This window comes from Spinacia oleracea, chromosome 2, assembly GCF_020520425.1.
Source record: "Spinacia oleracea cultivar Varoflay chromosome 2, BTI_SOV_V1, whole genome shotgun sequence".
NCBI classification, from domain to species: domain Eukaryota; kingdom Viridiplantae; phylum Streptophyta; class Magnoliopsida; order Caryophyllales; family Amaranthaceae; genus Spinacia; species Spinacia oleracea.
In genome coordinates, this window is record NC_079488.1 from 96,616,693 (window position 1) to 96,629,739 (window position 13,047).

The 13,047-nt window shown below is 38.4% G+C and overlaps 1 non-coding gene across 1 annotated transcript; it reads left to right on the forward strand.

The window, feature by feature from the left end:
- The first annotated feature begins 1,903 nt into the window (after positions 1–1,903).
- LOC130468243 (small nucleolar RNA R71) lies at positions 1,904–2,010 on the forward strand. Its single transcript, XR_008928662.1, has one exon. It is a non-coding gene; the product is annotated as a small nucleolar RNA R71 (small nucleolar RNA).
- Positions 2,011–13,047: the final 11,037 nt, after the last annotated feature.

Genomic DNA, 13,047 nt, shown 5'->3' on the forward strand with positions numbered 1-13,047 from the left:
GGATGAGCTGTGTGGTGCGGGAAGTGACAGATCACGACCCCGATCGTGAACACGATGTCCACCGTTTACAGAACTTTCGGCCCCTTGGGTCGTGGCATCATCAATCCGTCCCTTCTTTCGAACCCATGCCGAAGAGTGTATACTCCGATCACCTCCACCTGCAAGACAATTTGAAACATGTGCTTTTTCCGAGGAGTTATTAGAGTTAGTATGAGTCAATTCGGTATTAAAATAATCATTAGAAATATTGACTCCAAAACATGACTCCTCTACCATAGGGTTCTTAGCAACATGGGTTAAATTGAAAGTAACCTTATCATCTCCCACATTTAGCGTCAACTTGCCATTCTTGACATCTATGATTGCCCCCGCAGTGTGTAGGAAAGGCCGACCTAAAATAATAGGAATTTGCCTATCCTCTTCCATGTCTAATACAACAAAATCAACAGGAATAAAGAATTTACCTACTCTAACAGGCACATCTTCTAAGACACCTAGGGGGTATTTTACAGATCTATCGGCCATTTGCAGAGTTATGTTGGTAACTTTTAAATCACCCATGTTCAACTTAGTACATACAGACAGGGGCATGACACTAACACTGGCACCTAAATCACATAAGGCTTTGTCAATAAAAAGGTTGCCAATATTACACGGGATAGAGAAACTCCCGGGGTCCTTCAACTTGGGTGGAGACTTATTTTGTAGTAAGGCACTGCACTCCTCAGTAAATGCAACAGTCTCCACCTCACTAAATGCTCTCTTCCTAGTTAAGATGTCTTTCATGTATTTAGCATATGCAGGTACTTGAGTAATTAATTCAGTGAAAGGGACTGTTACCTGCAGATTCTTTACCACTTCTAAGAACTTACCAAACTGCTTGTCTAGCTTGTTCTTTAGCTGACGATGAGGGAAGGGAAGTTTGATAGGTGGAACTTGTATCTCAACTTTCTTCTCAACCCCTGTGTCAGCTTCCTTATCCTTGACCACCTTCTCACTTTCTCTTGGCACAGCACCACTAACAGATACTTCAACCCCTTCCTCTATAGTCATAGGTGGCCCATCATACTCATATCCACTCCGCAGAGTGACAGCATTTACAGACTCTCTGGTCACAGGCTGTGAAGGGAGTTGACCTTTGGGTCTCTCTGCAAGAGCGGTAGCCATTTGTGCCAACTGTTTATCCATGATCTTGTTATGAGCAGTGAGGGCATCGATTTTGGCATCCTTTTCGCTTAGAGATCTCTGCAATTCCAACATCATATTCCTCATCTCTACAAGCATGGGATCAGGTTGTGTGGGTTGAGGTTGTGGTGGTAAGCCAGGTGATCCACTAGGTTGCGAGTTGTAGTTACTCCGCGGTTGGTAGGGTTGTTGTGGTGGTGGAGGGTGTTGAATCTGGTGGGGGTTCTGAACATTAGTACTCCTATATGATAATAGGGGGTTGTTTTTATACCCCTCATTGTATGAGTTGGAATACGGATTGTTCTGCTTGTAGGACTGGAATGCATTGCATTGTTCGATGGAGCTCCGGCATACCTGTGCATAATGGCCTTGCATCCCACAACTATTACAGACATTAGCAGATTGGGCACTCATTGCAGCGACACTAGCATGTTGGGTGGATTGGGAAGATGCGATCTGTATATTGTCGAGCTTGTGATGTAGGGCAGTTAGCTGAGCAGTAAGCTGTTCAATAGAATTCATCTCATGCTTAACACCTCGGTCGGCAAAACCTCTAGGATTCCCATATTGGGCACTATGGATGGCCATCTCCTCAATCACCTCCAAAGCTCTAGGCACTTCCAGTTGCATAAATCTCCCACTGGCAGCTGAATCCAAAAGACACCTAGACTCATTACCCAGACCATTGTAAAACTGCTGAACCAGGAACCAGTCATCCAAACCATGGTGTGGGCACTCTCTTTGCAAGTCCTTGAACCTCTCCCAAACTTCGAACAAACTCTCATCTACTTGTTGAGAGATACCTAATATCTGACCCCTCAGACGAGCTGTCTTCTCAGGTGGGAAATATTTAACATAGAATGCAAGGGCCAAAGAATTCCAATCGGTGATTTTCATAGCTGCGCGGTTGAGACTGTTAATCCATAGCTTGGCCTTCCCACTCAATGAAAATGGAAAGAGTATCTCCATAGTCTGCTCCGGTGTTAAATTCTTCTGCTTAATGGTGGCACAATACTGAATGAAAGACTGAATGTGGAGATTGGGGTCTTCACCCTTTTCCCCACCGAATTGGTGTCTCTCGATCATGTTTATCAGCTGGGGTTCAATCTTGAAATTCTCGACCGCAATGGAAGGCATGATTGCCTTGGGAAGCATAGACAGACTTGGTTTAGAATAGTCTGTAAGCCTTGGCACAAGTGGGGGTGGTGGTGCTTGGTCACCCATCTCTGAATCTGTATGGAATAGATTGCTAATCAGATAGTCGGATTCAGAGTCAGAATAGTCTCTCAACTGTTCAACGAATCTACGCCGTCTACGAAAGGTCCGTTCAGGTTCAGGATCGAACGAAGTCAGATCGCTGGTATGGACAATCCTGGGCATAAACAAGCAAGAACTAGAAAACAGTCGTGAGATCCGGTCTCAAGGAACGGGAGTCCCTTGAGAAGTGACAAACAATAATCCAGAAAAACAATTAATAACAGAAAATAAAACCGTTTCCCCGGCAATGGCGCCAAAATTTGACAGGCTAAATCGCACTCCTATCAAAGATAAACCTAACGTTCACCAACTAAAAATATAGTAAGGGAAGCAGGGATCGTATCCACAGGGAAACAATGTTCTTTCTACTATTAAAAGACTAATCTAGACTATTGGTAACAAGAATTGGATTGGTTTGTATATTAAACTAAAGCAAATAATCAAATCGGAAGATAACAATATTAAAGGAATCTAGGGCAGCGGTTCACCACAAATGCAGACCGGGATTGGACAACGGACAATAACAATCAATTAACAATCATAACTAGGAAAACATGCATCTCTCGAATCTTATGAATTCCTTAGGATAGAACAACTAGCGGGCTCTCGCTACGTACTAGAAATAATTCCTATCTAATAGCCACAAACCAAAAACATCAGATTTATACCTCTCGGCGCATAATCTAAGGTTAATCAAACTCAAATCAAAATAGTCCGGCCGAACAGAATTGACGAGCAATAATAATAAGCTATAGAAATTAATCAATCAATCAAATATCATGTCCACATATAATCCCAATCATGCATTCATGGATCCCCTAAACCCTAGAAATTAAACTACTCACTCATGATAATAAATAACAAAGCAATTAATATAATAGAAAACATGATTAAAGCAATAAACTAAATTAGAACAAGAAGCAATACCTAATTGAAGAACAATGAATAATGAAAGCTTGAATTTTTATATAAATCGAACTAAGTGTTTGAATTGATGTAGAGAGAAAATAAAACTTAGAGAAATAAACTAAGGGTTTTGTGCTGGAAAAATAAGATGTCCGTCAAAAATAAAACAAGTTTGCTTATATAGTTTTGCCAAAATAAGGCCTAAAAACGGAATTAAAAACGCGAAAAACTGCTGGAGGTTGGCGTCGCCCGATCGGGCGACGCTTCGCCCGATCGGGCGAATCACTCGATAGTCGGCCCGATCGGGCCAAAATCCGCCCGATCGGGCGGATTGCGAAATCTCCACAAAGCCTCCAGATTGACCGCCCGATCCGCATCGGGCGAGCTGCGCCCGATCGGGCGCGCGTTGATGAACTTGGCTTGCTTATAATTCCGCCCGATGGTTGCATTTCGCCCTCAGCTTCCAGGGCGATTTGCAATCTTCAATGTATTTCGCCCGTATCACCAAGTCTAACTCCCGGGGCTCAACCATAAGCATCTAAGGCTCCCGAAAGTCGACGATGGAGGTCCCGAACTTCTCGGACTCATATAGTGGCCTTGATTAACAATGAAACGGGTCTAAAACGACCAATTTCTCATAATCAAACCTGAAACTCAAGGCACACTCAATAACACACATTAGTACTAGAAACGGCTCCTAAGAGCACGTTTGATACATAAAAGTACTAAGGGACGGGGGTAAAAAACTCTATATAAAACGCATATATCATATATCGACACTTCAAGTGATGACCCTTAAGTCAAATGTTATCACTCGGGGGCTCGTGAGACCCTCGCAAAACAAGTCACATACACTATGGCTTGTGTGACGCACTCCGTCTAGTACTTTGACCATCGTCTCATCCCGAGACTCAGTCAAAGTGGGGGCTAACTGTAGACACCTACTTTTGTCCCCATTCCCGAAAGGGAAGGTTCGATGATGAGAACATAAAATCTCCACTTGGCAACGCATCTCCTATAAAATAACGAATCTCAATCACCCTTTTTATTTCACCCGAAACCTGCTATTTATAGAAACCTGTTATTTATAGAAACCTGCTAAAAATAGTAACTCCCGTAACGGGTAGTTGTTAAAAGTGACAAGTCATAAAAGATAGAAACCTGTCAGAATTAGGTGTTGCACTCCAACATAAATCCTAAAAGAGATAGAATTTGCAAGAGGAATCCTATTCCTAGTATAATTCGAAAATAAGAGTTACGTATTAATTAAAATCCTAACGAGCCTAGAGTTCGTAACGGGCCCAGACGCATTCCGTCATAAAGTTAATACGCACTAAAAGACTCGGATAAAGTCTCAAAGACTCCGTATTCCACGAGTCCAAATCTGACAAGGAAATACGGCTCAGACCCTATTTTCAACGCCTGGCTCTGGGCGCCGAAATCTTCGGCGCCCAGCCCTGGGCGCTGAAATTACCTGGGTATGTGTTCTTTCCTAATTCTTCTTGGATTAGAGCTCTAAAATTCTATCTTTCCACTAACTCTTTTCTATAAATATAACCCCAAATTCGACGTGAAAAGGACACACACAATTCATATTCTGAGTATTGACTCCAACCCCTAAGCCTAAGCCTCACGCTGCGAAATTGATCCCGCGTTCTGTCGCAATCGATCCAAAAATCGAACAGAACATATCCTGTCCCTTGTAGCTGAAGAATTAAGCCCGGGAACTTGAGATTCGTTAAATAAAAGGAGAAATAGCAAAGCCAAAGTGGTTAGTTTTCTGAGAACCGTGACGCACCTCTCAAGGGTGCGTCGTAATGTGTCCCTTCGCATGATTTAATTGCTTTCCTCGCCCTTTTATAAATTGTTAAACTATTAAATCTGATTTCTCTATCACGCCTAATAAAGATAATATTTTGGGAAATTAAACTATCATGCTAGGTCCCTTAAAACAATCTAAATCAGATAATCACGATCGATCTAGTATTATGTGTTGCATATTGTTAAAATCAATTCAGATTAGTTTAATAGTTAACGCATGTCCCTTCAATTATTTATGCTGAGCTAGTAAGGATATCCTGCCTCTGGAGTTATCGAAGAGCAAGTACTCCTCTCGGTAGTTACAGTCCCCCGAACCCTCAATCTCTACCCTGCGGGTGTACGTTGAGCGATCCCCACACCAGGGATCACAAGGGAACCTATGGCCGTCGTGGTCAAACATAATTGCACTCCCTTTATGTCACGATAACCGGGTTTTGTCAGTTTTTCTCATTGTCGTTAAAAACTGAATGATGACTCCTATATTACTAGTCAATTGGGTGTAAACTCACAGGAAATCCAATTACACTTGATTTGACAAAAAGAAACGTCACACCCACGAGGGACGAGGTCACGCATTAGCCTCGTGCTTTTTCGACCCCCTCACAACATGGGCCAAATGGCCAACACCCACGGGTTGCCTCTCGAGAAGCGCTCTTTTTACGTCATTAGCTTGACGCCTTTTACCTCTAGTAAGTACCCCGACAACGATCGCAATAGTTTGTCATATGCAATGACAAACATATCCAATAGTAACAAGTAGGCAAGAGTCAAATGAGATGCAAGCACAAAGTAGAATGCAACTCTATGCCTACGGGGTGTGGGGTGCCAAGAGTAAGAAAAATCAAAAGGAAAAGTAAGAAAATAAGAAGAAAAATCAAAAGGAGAAAGAGAAAAAGGGAAAAGAGAAGCCTCATGCTCCTCAACGAACTCTTTTTGGGTGGCAAGAGAGCCAATTTCCTCAATATTGTTCAAATAAGGCATAGGGGAGTGAATAGGGGGTGGAAAATCCTCAAGTGGTGGGGTTCGGAGAAAATAAGGAAGTGAGATGGGAAAGGATGGATAAATCTCAAGTTTATTGATTTGGAAAGGGGTATGAGGGAAGGGAGTGGGAACACAAGTTTCACAAACAACTTCACTCACTTCACAAGGAGCACAAGAAATCTCAACAAGGGATCTTTCAACCAAACTCTCATCATCAACTTCATTACAAATCTCGGAATCATCCAAAACCACCAAATTAGGTGCTTCACACTCAATAACATCCTCACTAGAACTATCACATCCCAAATGAACCAAATCATTCTCAATATTCAATGGGCAATCATCAATGGGGTGAGAGTCACTTTCGCTCAAGGGAGGGGAGGTGGGAGAAAGAGGAACAACCTCTAAGTTCAATACCTCACCATTTTAAACATCATTCCCATCACTAGATTGATTATCAACCTTAGCATAACATGGATCATAATCATAATCATAATCATCATCATCAATATAATTGCGACACGGACAAGATTTTGAAAATTCACAATGCAAGGAGTTTTGAGAATCAACATGGGGAGAATGGTTGTCATCAAGCTCATGAGCATTAGCATTAGAAACATGAGGGAAATCATTGACATTCATTCAAGGATGCGAAAGATCAAGAGAATAAGCATGAGAGTCAAAATATTGAACTTTAGCAAACCACGTAAAGAAAGGCATGGCATCTCTCCAATGCATGTGTTGAAGCTCTCCATTACAATTGGATTGAAGAATCTCAAATGTTTCCCTATTTACACCATTATATATGACATTACAAGTGTCCCAAGCCGTTAAACCATTAAGAGTTCCATGGGTGCGACGATATTCAATCACCGCATTTACTCTATTAAAATACATCCAAAAAGGTTCATGAACACCTTGAGGAAATGAGAAAACTCTTGACATTTTTTTTTTGATTTTATATGAAAACGAAAAAGAAAAGAAAAAGAACTAGACTAGTGAACTAGAATGAAAAATCAAACAATGATGCAATTCCCCGGCAACGGCGCCGTTTTGACAAGCGATTTTCGCGTCGTTATACGAGAACCACCTAATCAAACAAAATTTATAAGAACACCTAACTAACCAACTATATTTATTATAGTAGAAAGTTCGGGATCGTCCCAAGAGAATGGATATATTTGACTTTTCGAACTAATTGTATTCACAAGCTAGCTCAAGCGGAAAATGAAAGTGTGTATGTATGAATCTATTGAAAATCAAAGGAAATTAAATGAATAATCTAGGGAATTGGGGATTGACTTGGGTTCATTAGGAAAGGTCGAAGTTCAATCAATCATCATTGCAAGGAAATGATAATTAGGGGAAAACCGATAAATATAGCTTTCGCCACCTCTCGGATAGAACGCATTGACTTGCCTAATCCAAATGAGAGCTTTCGCATGACCTCTAGACTTAGACAACAAACAACCAAAACTAGTTTCCACATGCTCACACTAATTCTCAATTTCTTGAAAAACTAACATGAAGCATTTCCAATCAACTAACTAGGATTAGTATTTGCAACTACTAATCTAACTAGACATGGATATCCTTATTACCAAATCACAATTTAATCACTAACATCATCATGAATTCCCTTCAAAAATCCCTAATTAATCCCAAGCTTCACCCCTATTCTCTGAATTATGACTATTCAAATAGCATGACTAAAAGTAAGATTAAACTAAAGCGAATCCTAGTCATGAAAATAATTTGAGCAAATCGAACTAATTCAATCAACTAAATCAAACATGAAAATTCAAAGCCAAAATCCAACCAAAATTCAATCAAAATATTCAACCTAGAATCAAACAACAAAAATCAAGTATAAAATAATTAAACAATGAGAATAAAAACAATTATAGAAAATAAGGAAAAGAAAAGAGGAGCATTACCATTCATGACTGAAATTTAAGCCCAAAATGAAGAACACAGAAACCAAACTAAAAGAGAAAGAGAAACTGAAATTTGTGATTGTAATTCATAGAATTGAGGATCTAAACTACAAAATCGAAATGCTGGATCTCTAATCTACTCGCTACTCCTACCTACTGCTATCCTAATGCTGCTGCTGTCCTATTTTCGAACCAAAAGAGGGGAAATGAAACTGTCGAAAATTGAGAACGAAAATGCGAAGAGAAATAAAAAACTGAAACGAAATTCAAATCTCACAATTGATTTCGATTCCCTATTCTAATCCTATCTGCTAAGCTAATTTTTCTAATCTAATCGCTGCTCGAACTCTACCCTAAAACCTAAAATCGAAAACTAAAAAACCTAAAAAAACTAACTACTCCTGAAATTGTTGTTTGCTGCTACTTAAATACGAATCGCAGTGCAGGCGCGGCGGCCGGAGGTGCGGGCGCACCGGCAGGGAAGTCCGAATTCTCAGTCCATGGCAGGAACTTTTTCAGTGCGAGTTTGGTGAGGCTGCGGGCGCGGTGGCCTTTGGTGTGGGTGCACCGCTTGTGCGCTGCTGTTGCGGGCGCAACAATGTATGTGTGGGCGCACAACCTACCAAGGCTGCCTAGGTTGCTGCTCGCTTGTGTGCTCGTGGCATGCCCATGGGGGCTGTCGGTGCATCGTATAGCTCATTAGAAAATCGCCTAGCACATTATAAATCGTATAGCACAACGACAATTCGGAAAGCACGTTATTAATTCGAAAAGCACGTTATTAATTCGTATCACATTTTTACAAATCGTAAATCATTTCAATCGTCGTCTAAGACTAAATTCATATTATTTAACACGTTAATACTCCAAATGACCCTACGCAACGAAAATGAGCATAAAAGGTGCATTTAGAGCAAAAACGACTAAAATATACGCAAAACGAGATAATGTTACGATTAATGCAAAAACGCGATAAACGAACTAAAAGGCGATAAAACTAAGTAAAATAATAATAAAATCCTAATAAAATGAAATAAAATCATAGGCTAAGAGCAACATAAATGTCGCTCATCACCCATGCGGTATGAATGCAGCGAGCAACAAGCAATGGCGCGCGCGCGAGGCAATGGTGTTGGGCGTGTGTGCTGCGCGATGGGCGATGGGCGATGGGGGCAAGGCATGAGCCGAGCGAGCAGACGCGTGTGGGCAGCGATAGGTGCTGCGCCACAGCGCGCGCTGCCTCGCCCAGCGAACAGACCAGACACGTCGAGTGAGGCGGGCTGCGCGCGTGGCCTGGGCTGGCTGCGATGCGTGTGGCCTGCTCGTGCATTGTCGTGCGATCAATCGTTGGGGCGCTGCTGCCTTGTGACTCGATGGGGCTTGGGCGCAAGCCTAAGTGCCTCGTCTTGTTACGATTGATGCGCTTTTGAATTTAATTTTGAATTTTCAGTTAGGAAATTTTTTTAATTAACTTTAAAATTCGTAATTTAAATATTTATTTCTCGGAATTTAATTTTGAATAATCTAATTATTATAAATTTCATTTATACTAATCATTTTACTAAAATTAAAACCTTGAATAAATTTAAATTTATTTATTTAATTCTACTGAAAATAAATTAAAGGATTCAATTAATAATTATATGAGCTTTAAATTTTAATTAAATTTGTATGTTTCCGGTTAGACTAGGAAATACAATTTTATGTTTAAAATTAGTAAAGCATGTAAATTTATTGGTTCAAGTGGGAGCGTTTTAGTCATAAACTCTTGATTAGGTCTACAATCCTTTAAGGTTAAAACAACTTGATTAGAATTAATAAGGATTGAATAATTGGTAGATTATTGGAACCCTTGATTAATTTCTGCAAATGTTTATGTGATGCATAATGTGTTCTACTAACCAGCTATGGGGCCATTCATGATAATGAATGGGTGAATGGTATATATTGTATATGTACTGTTTTGCAGGTTATGGAAAGTGACTAGTATGGCCCAAATAGGATAGTAAATATGGTCTGCGTACCATTAATTTGAATGTAAAGTTGGTCTAATGCACCAAAGTTTTTCAATTTAAATATGTTCTGCGTACCATCAAATAGTTGTAATTAGTTCAATTATAGCTTATCCTATTTGAAGAAAATGGCGCCTCCCATGGTGAAATTCAAGACGGAGTTTCCAATCCATTTTCAAGACGGACTTTGAAGTTGAAGCTTCAAGATGAAGTCGGGCCATATTAGATCACATTTATATCTTATGCATGTTTTAAGTTATTTATTGCTTTAAATATGTCTTAAATATGCATGAGATTGTGGCTTGATTATGTTGCATGATTAAGGATTTTAGTTCACTTAAAATCTAACCAACATAGTAAGAGCCTTAAGTTCCAAACTTTAAAATTGAGTTAAAAGGTGCCATTCCAAAATAACACTTACTTGGATAAACCTTTACATCAATCTTAGTAATAGTTTTCCGCCATAGCGAGGTGTCACTTATTGATCCTAAAGGGGTAAGGTACACAAATAATTATGAGTACATGTTAGTTTTGGTGAAACTCAACGATATAAGTAAGGAGTCCTTTTATGTCGTGGCAAATGAAATAGGTTTACCTAATAAGTTCTTAGACGTACTTATCAACCAAGAGTAGTTTCTAGACTATTAGCAAAGGCTTTTCTTACCTAAAATATTTTAGAATTGAGTCTAAATACATAATGTGCTTAATTCTTTAATGATTTAAGGATCTTGGAATCATTTTATTCACACCTGCCGGAACACATAACTTGAATAAAATGCTTAATAAATGATAAATTATGCAGGTTTGCTAGAATTTAAAGTTTATTAAGAGAAACTGTGAATGGTTATTTATTTGTTTATTCTTTTTATTGTAGTTTTACTATGGCAAACAACAACCAAAACATCATCATGGGTTCTGAGCTTATGGTCAAGTTGAACCTAACAAATTTTCTTGAATGGGAAGCTAAGCTAGTTGAAGTAGTCAGACTCAATGGACTTGAGTATGTACTGTTCAATCCCATGCCAAGCTATTATGCCAGAGACATGACCCCTGAAAAATTTGTTGGATTACTAGTCATGACTCAATGAACCCTTGATACTCAGTTTTTGAAGGATTACTAGTTATTATATGATTTTTAACTTGTGTTTGTAGTTTATACGAGTATACTCGAGATGAGCTTCTTTTCTTCGATTTGATAGGTTTGGAACTATAGAAACAATCTATGTGATCTTTTAAAAATATATTTTGAGTATTCCAACAAATTATGTTGTTTTAATTAATTAACTGATTTTCCAATTATACACTATAGTCTGTATTTACCAAATTATTCTTTGCTTAACTAAATATGATATGATATTAAATATTATTTTTTTTAAAAAAAACATTTGATTAACATGATATTTCAATTTGAGATCTTAATGTGATTTCTTTAAAGGGTACTTTCGAATTGAAAGATTATTATTATTACTTGATTAAGTATGATATAGTATAAGCTATTTATACTTTGAAGATTCGATTGAGGGAGTTATATGTATAGTTCTATGCGTCTTACGCTTGATAAGAATTTTCGATTTTGTGATAAATAAAAACTTAAGAGAGATATATTATTTAACTTGAGTTTATAACTATATGCGATGGAACAGGGAATTAAAAGAAGTTGACTTGTTTAATTTGAACTATTGGGCTGATTTAGTATAACTCCTATGCATCTGGTATTATCCATAAGGGAGATTCATTTGATCAATACTTGAAGGTATGGAGGTTGCATGTTATAATTGATTTTTTAAGCTTACTATATTAAGCATTATACTATTGTGATTTGTGACTCTGAGTTTGAATGGATGGAAAGTGTGATATTTGGGTTACAAACCGAATTGGAATGGAATTACAAGTGTGCGTTTTATGGTTAATGATTTTGGGGAACTAAGATTGAGTTTTTACAATATTTAGAGTCGTGAGTATATAGTTTGAGATAAGTTATGAACCTCGGATATGCCTTGGGCTACGCTTGTACTTGAGGGCTTTCAAGAAAAGTGAATTATATATATGTGTGCACTAAACTTAATACGTTTTTTTTAATGATTCACGTATACAAAGTTTGTGAAATGACGTGAATATTTCGTTATTATTTTTAAACGATATTTTGGACATAATTATCATAATCTTGTTAAAATATTTCGGTGTGTATTCAAGATATTTGTATAAGATTTGTTTGCGAAATGATATTGTGAATAACTGTGTTTTATGGATTTCTTTAATCTTTAAGATATGTTTTTAACCGTGATTTTAGTGGGGAAGAAGTCGTTAACAACGACCATGGACAACATTGTGTATTTGTGTGTGATCTGTGTAAATGCACATATGTGCATCTGTGTAAATGTACATATGTACATCTGTGTGGGACATGTCCTAAAAGTCTTGCAAGCTTGTGTAAAAAGGTGGGTGACGACCCCTAAAAGTATAGAGATCGTGGTTGAACAACCCTTCTCTATTCGTGTTCTCTTCCCCCAGTCAGTATTTAAGTTTTAAAGACAAAAAGTGTTCGATTTGCTAGAATAAGTATACATTGTGAAAGAATTAGTGTATGTGTATTTTGAAACATCAACGTATATGTTTTTGCAATTTCTAAAGTACGTACGTTTTCGATACGTTATATATTATTCAGAAGAACCAATGAGTTCTAGTTATTGTGACTAACTTGGAGAGATACTCATTATGTTGAATTAGGAATAGGGTATCAGTAATTTTTAAAAGGGTATATGTTCATATGAGACATACAATATAGAGAATAGTAATTTTCATATCGGCTAATTAAATTATACTAAAGATTTTGGTAGATTCTGCAATAGTTATGCGAAGCGAGTTAAGAACCCTAGTGAGTTATTTTCTAAGTGTATGTTTGATACCGATCTCCGGGAACATATTCTAAGTCCGTGGAAGTTGCGATG